The sequence below is a fragment of the Bison bison genome, unplaced genomic scaffold (genome assembly GCF_000754665.1).
Source record: "Bison bison bison isolate TAMUID 2011002044 unplaced genomic scaffold, Bison_UMD1.0 scf7180017864289, whole genome shotgun sequence".
In the NCBI taxonomy this organism is placed as follows: Eukaryota; Metazoa; Chordata; class Mammalia; order Artiodactyla; family Bovidae; genus Bison; species Bison bison.
Window position 1 is genome coordinate 816,484 of NW_011494861.1, and position 7,178 is coordinate 823,661.

A 7,178-nucleotide genomic window follows, 5' to 3' on the forward strand; every position below is an offset into this window, starting at 1 on the left:
ACTTTGCCAACAAAGGTCCGTCTAGTCAAGGCTATGGTTTTTCCAGTAGTCATGTATGGATGTGAAAGTTGGACTGTGAAGAAAGCTAAGTGCTGAAGAATTGATGCTTTTGAACTGTGGTATTAGAAAAGACTCTTGAGAGTCCCTTGGACTGCAAGGAGATCCAACCAGTCCATTCTAAAGGAGATCGGTCCTGGGTGTTCTTTGGAAGGACTGATGCTAAAGCTGAAATTCCAATACTTTGGCCATCTCATGCGAAGAGTTGACTCATTGGAAAAGACCCAAGAAAAATAGAAATGCTGATTTTATAACTTTGATCTCTATAGCCGCCAAATGGAATTTTCCTTCACCCAAGGAGGTGGTAAGATGTGGTAAAGATATTAATAATAAACATTAAAGTTGTCTAAGAAAAAAAAAAAAGGAAAAGACCCTGATGCTGGGAGGGATTGGGGGCAGGTGGAGAAGGGGACGACAGAGGATGAGATGGCTGGATGGCATCACTGACTCGATGGACATGAGTTTGGGTGAACTCCGGGAGTTGGTGATGGACAGGGAGGCCTGGCGTGCTGCAATTCATGTGGTCGCAAAGAGTCGGACACGACTGACTGACTGGACTGAACTGAACTGAAGGCTAATTCAAGTTGATATATGACAGAAATCAAACCAATATTGTAAATCAATTAAAAATAAACTTTTTTTAAATAAATAAAATCTGTAATTTTAACGAGTGATTTTGATAATGGGGAAAAATATGCATGGGTGGAAACAGGTGACATATGGCAAATCTCTGTGCCTCCCATTCAATTTTGTTGTAAATCTAAAACTGCACTAAAAAATAGTATTTTTAAAAAACACCCATACATACAAGAGAAAAAGTCCATGCACAGACTCAGGAAAGATGAATGCACAGTCTGAGAATACTTTAAGTCTTCATGCCAGGCTGATTGGCAAAGGTCTTGGCATTGAGTTAGTCCCCAAAGACAGGGAGTTGTGACTGTTGTTTCAAATGCTTAATTCTCAACAAAATGAAAACACAACATGCCAAAACATATGTGATCAGGAAAAGGGCAATCTTAAAGGAAATATTTATAGCTATAAGCAAATTAAAAAAGGAAAATTTCCAAATCAACCATCTAAAATTATACCTTAAGGAACTACAAGGAAAACAAACTAAACCCAAGGTTAGCAGAAGGAAGGAAATAATAAGGACTAGAGCAGAGAGAAGCAAAATAAAGAATAAAAAAGCAATAGAGAAAAATGAAACCAAGAGTTGGTTCATTTTAAAAAATTAACAAAACTGATAAATTGTTATCTTGGTTGACTAAGAAAAAAGAAAGGCTCAAATAACTAAAATTAGAAATGAAGGATCAGACATTTCTACCAATTTTATAAAAAATATAAAGGATTATGAGAGTGTACTATGAACAATTGTACATAAATAAATTGAATAACCTAGGTGAAATGGACAAAAATCTAGAAACACACAGCCTAATGAGGAAATAGAAAAATATAAGCAAACTGGTAACTAGTAAAGAGATTGAATCAATAGTCAAAACCCTCTCCAAAAGAAAAGCTAAGGACCAAATTACCTCACTGGTGAATTCTATCAAACATTTAAATGATGAACACCATCCCCCTCAAACTCTTCCAGAAAACTAAAGAAAAGGAAACATTTCCAACTCATTTAAAGAGGGAAGCAGTGCTCTGCTATCAAAGCGAGGCAAATTCACTACAAGACTACAGACTCATATTCCTGATGAGCAGCAATGTAAAAGTCCTCAATAGAACACTAGCAAACAGAATTCACCAGTTACTAAAATAATTACATGTCAAGATCAAGTGGTATTTCTTCCTGGAAGGTAAGGATTATTCCAGTATAAAAAGCAATCAATGTAATACAGGATGAAGGGGGAAAAGCACATGATCATTACAACTGATACAGAAAAGGCATTTGACAAAATTCAGTCCTTTCATGATAAAAACACTCAAACTAGGGGCAGAAGAAAACGGCCTCAACATCATAAAATTCATATACGAAAGGTCCTAGCTAATATCGAACTCGACAGTGAAAGAATCAAACTGTTTTATCTAAGATCAAGAACAAAACAAGGTTGTCCGTTTTCACTACTCTTATTCAACAAAATACTGGAAGTTCAAGCCAGAGCAATTAAGGAAGAAAAATATAAAAGGCATTCAAATTGGAAAGAAAGTAGTAAAATTATCTGTCCTCAGACAACATGATCTTATTTTACAGAAATCTTTAAAGATTATGCACACATATCCTAACTTGTAGAATAAATAAATTTTAACAAATAGTTCTGATAGAAGAAAACAAAATTGCAGGACACAGAATCAATACACAAAAATCATTTGCATTTCCATACACTAACAGAGAACAATTCTAAAAGGAAATAAGGAAAACAATTCCAGGTAATAACATCTAAAAGAATAAAATACTTGGAATAAACATAACCAAGGAGATAAAAAATTTGTACACTGAAAACTACAAAATTACTTAGAGACATTAAAGAAGATGCTAACAAATAGAAAGATATTCAATATTCATGAACTGGAAATTTAATATTGTTCAGATGTGAAAACTACCAAAAGAGATCTACAGATTCAATACAATTTGTATCAAAATCCAAATGATGGTTTTTTTAAATTTTATTTTTGCAGAAATAGAACAATGTATCTTAAATTCATTTAGAACTTCAAGGTACCCAGAATGGATAAAACACTCTTGAAAAGGAACAAAGTTGGAGGTCAGACACTTCCTATTTCAAAATTTATTACACAGCTATGGACATCAAAACAGTGTTGTATTGGCACTGTATATACACAAAGTGATGGAATAAACTAGAGAGCCCAGAAATAAACCCTAGCATATGGAAATGGCAACCCACTCCAGTATTCTTGCCTGGAGAATCCCATGGACAGAGGAGCCTGGCGGGTAAAGTCCACAGGGTAGCAAAGAGTCGGACACGACTTCACTTTCACTTTCACTTTATGTAATCAAATGATTTTTAATAAGGGTGCTAAGTCTGCACAATTGGGAAATGAGTCTCTTCAACAAATGGTACTGGGGAAACTGGACATTCACATTCGAAATAAGGAAGTTGGATCCTTATCCTATACTGTCAGCCTACGAGTCTCCTTGGGCCTACTGGTCACTGAATATCTCTGTTTCCCTCAAAAGGTATGCACACTCAGTCCTTCACATTCTTATTATCTCTGCTGAAAACCTTCTCCCTCCTCTAAGAAACATCCATTCCTCCTTAAAGCCCAAATTAAATAAAAATTTCTCACCCTTGAAGTCTTCCCTGATGTTCCTAGGAATATACTGACACTTCCTACTCCAGACTTCTATAACTCTCTTCTCTTGTCTCTATCCGAACACATCAGTGAGGCCTGGTAGGTCTCTGGATGGGTGTGCCTCTCTCCCATGGCCCTGGGAGCACCTGGTAACATAGAATGTGAGCACCAATCTGTGTTAATGAGCTATATGTTCCTAGAGCTTATTATATCACCTAACACACAATAAGTGCTCAGAGATCTTAATTCATTGATTGGAAGACTTGAGAGAAGAAAAGTGATGTGTAGAAATAAAGAGCTGTATTACTATAACCGGCCTAGTTGACTTAATATCTGCAGTTCCTGTTTAGCACCAGCAAAATTTCTTGCTTTATAAAACACAAGTACTAGATAGCGACCCCCTGAAAGAGGCGAAGTGGATTATGGTTGCCACCATGACCTGGGATAATGTTTGGCACATGGTAGGCACTCAGTCAGTGTGGAAGAAAGGAAGAGAAGTGAATGAGGGCACGAGGAAAGAAGGAGGAAGAAGGCTAGGAAAGGAAGAAATATCAGAAATATGCCTCTAGAGTCTATAACCTACTAAATCAAAGGATCCAGATGCCTAATCATCATGGAATTGGGCTTTCGCTTAAGTGGGGAGCCCAAGAGCCTACTAAGTTTATTCTTCAGATGGAAAAAACTGACTGGTCCAAGCCTCCACAATGAGAAAGCGGTAGAGTCAAAATTCAACTTGACTGTCTCCAAAGACTGTGCTGTGCGCCTTTTTCATAACAACCTGACTACATACCTACCCATGCTTTCTTCATCGTTCACTGGCTTATATTTAGTTAACACATGCCTGGTGGCTCAGCCAGTAAAGAATCCACCGGCAAATCAGGAGACCCAGGTTCAATCCCTGGGTCAGGAATATCCCCTGGAGAAGAGAATGGCTACCCACTTCAGTATTCTTGCCTGGAGAATTCCACAGACAGAGGAACCTAGTAGGCTCCAGTCCATGGGGTCGCAAAGAGTCAGACACGACTGAGCAACTAATGCTTAAAAGGAATTTACTGTATGCTAGGCACTTCTCTAAGTGCTCTGCAAGCATTAAATCATTGAATCTTATGATGGTGAGGTATCATTACTGGTCACATTTTACAGATGAAGAAACTGAGACAGAAAATTCAAGATCTCACTTTATAGGTGAGAAAACTGAAACAAAGAAATTAGTTTCCCCAGAGTCAGACTGTTAGTGGCAAAGCAGGACCCAATTCTAATAGTATGAATTTAAAAGTCTATGTATTGAGTCTTTAAACCATCTCTATTTTTGTTACAAAAATAATCCTTTGGTAAACTGAATTGTACTTCCTACTTGTTAGTCAAGAGATTGATAATAACACTGAGATTATAACCTAGGATTAATTGTCCTGCTTGCCTTGGGTCTATTATATCTGCTTTTTAAAAATCTGTTCTATGGTCAGAGACAATCTTGATTTTTCCATTTGAAAATTATTTCTATACTACTTCTAAATTATAGGGTAAATCAGATGAGAAAGTATAGAAGAACCCACATGGATTACTTTCTTACTTCAGAAAAAAAATTCATAAAAATATGCCCATGTTTTTAAGCAATAAACACAGAGATGCCAAGTGAATTTAGTCCTCATTCTAACGCCAATCAATTGGTACTGGCTTCTTGGAGCTGTATGCTGAACAGGTTCTAAAACCCTGTTCTGCTACAAATAAGTATGGTAGTAGTGGCTTAGTTGCTAAATCATGTCTGACTTTTGCAGCCCCATGGATTATAGCCTGCCCGGCTCATCTGTCCATGGGATTTCCCAAGCAAGAATACTGGAGTGGGCTGCCATTTTCTTTACCAAAAGAAAGTTTAATTTTTAAATTATTCAGAAAACCATAAACAACTTTCTGACTTCCCAGTGGCTTTCTTCCTCCTCTGTATGAAGGGCCTTTAAGCTCTAGCTGCAAAGATGCACTTTTTCCAGTCAGCAACTCACCATAAACAGATTCAAACTCAGAAGAGTATTTAAGGATTAAAAACTCAAAGTGGTCCATCTTAAAGAAATAAACTAATCTTGAAGGATAAAAAACAGATTTTCATTTAATTTTCACAATTTGATGAAACAAGGATTATGTTTATCTATTTTGTACATAAGCAAAGTGAGGCACATAGAAGTCAAATGGATTGACAAGTGGTCATGTAGCTTCCTGTAAGGAGCAAGAGGAAGAGCTGAAGTTGGAACTCTAGTATGACTGTGGACAAAGGCCATCCTACTTTCAGTTCAAGAGTCATTAGGACACCAAACAGAAAAGATGGGCGTTATCAGATAGAGGATGATATTTGAGCAATGTGTTTGGCTCTAAACTCTGACAGCCATTGCAAAAGGGAAGCAAATGTGTTAAGTGATGAAGTTTTCATTTTCTTGTATTTAAGACACCAAATCATCTGCAAGAAAGAAAAAAGAAAGGAAATCATTTCCTGGACCCATCTCTATGAGTGACATGTAGATAACATCTGACAATAACTTCTACTATTTTTACATATGACTTTAAAATGCTGTCCAAGGCAACCACTCACTGCAGCAAAGGGTGGATGGAATGACTGGGGCTGTCAATCCACCCCTCACCCCCAGCTTCCAACCTGCCCTGCTGCCCCGGCCCCAGATGAGGGTATACACTTGGAGCGGGAGTTGGCACTGGATGCCAATGAGTGGCCATGCCAAAGGAGCCAGAGCCAGGAGGAGCCGCCTCAGGCTGAGGGAGGTTTACAGCTGTAGAAACTATACCCCAGTTATCAAAAAACCTGACTCCCAGAACATGATGAATGTTAATGACCTCAAACTCAGGATGTCCAAAGCTGGACAAAAACACCTGCTACACTTTTGGAAGGAGATGGAAAAAAGCCCAACAGGTAGAACTTTATGCAGAGCTCTAGGCCATGAAATTTGAGGAGCTGAACTTCTTTTACCAAAAGATGACTGATTGATTTAATCATTCTTCCAGAGAAAGTGGATGCTTGAACGGAACCTGTCCCTTGAGAGGTATTGGGCAGGGATACCAGGGATCCAAATCAGCTGCAGGCCTGGGAAACTGAAGGACAAGGACTTTTCCAGATTTCTTGGAACAAAGTGGCAGTTCTTCTAGCTGGTGGGCAGGGGACAAGGCCTAGTGTTGCATGTCCCTACGGGATGTATGATGTTGGTTTGCCATCCTGTAAGACACTTTTCCAGATTCAATCAGAGTGTATCCTGAGGCTTCAATAGTTAGCTGAATAATATCATGGCAACAAATTCATCTTTTTGCGGTATATAATAACCAGTGAAAGAACAATGGAATCCACAAAGTTTGTGGTATATGAAGTATTACGGGAAGATGAGTTTTCCCCACTGAAGGACAAAGACAGTCAGAATGGACAACTCTACTACTGCAAGGCATGTTTTGATGTCCCTCCATCATTGTTGGGTCTTCAATTCAAGACATCTATGCCATGTCATAGATGAAGTTGGCTCTCGCCTCCCAGCAATTCCCCACTTGAAGGGTGCCAATGATGCACCAATCCAATGTAAAATCTCTCCTCTTATTTCCTATCCTGGAGAAGGACCAAAAAGTTATATGACAGAGAGAGAATTCCATGCACCTTTAATCACTGATGAGAATGGAGTCCAAGAAGAATGGTATATGAGCCAGATACCAAGTTCTCCCATAATAAGAATACCTTTTATTTTCGGTTGACTGATCATAAACCTATAGGACCTCATCTGAAATACTCAAGTTTTAATATCCACAAGCTTTCATTTTGCTTGTTGAATACTCACAACTACTCCATATTCCCTAAGATCCAGGTGACTGAACTTCAGAAAACA

General features: G+C 38.3%; 1 pseudogene; it reads left to right on the forward strand.

Annotated features, from left to right (window-relative positions):
* The first annotated feature begins 6,135 nt into the window (after positions 1-6,135).
* LOC104996044 lies at positions 6,136-6,815 on the forward strand (annotated as a pseudogene).
* The last annotated feature ends 363 nt before the right edge of the window (positions 6,816-7,178 follow it).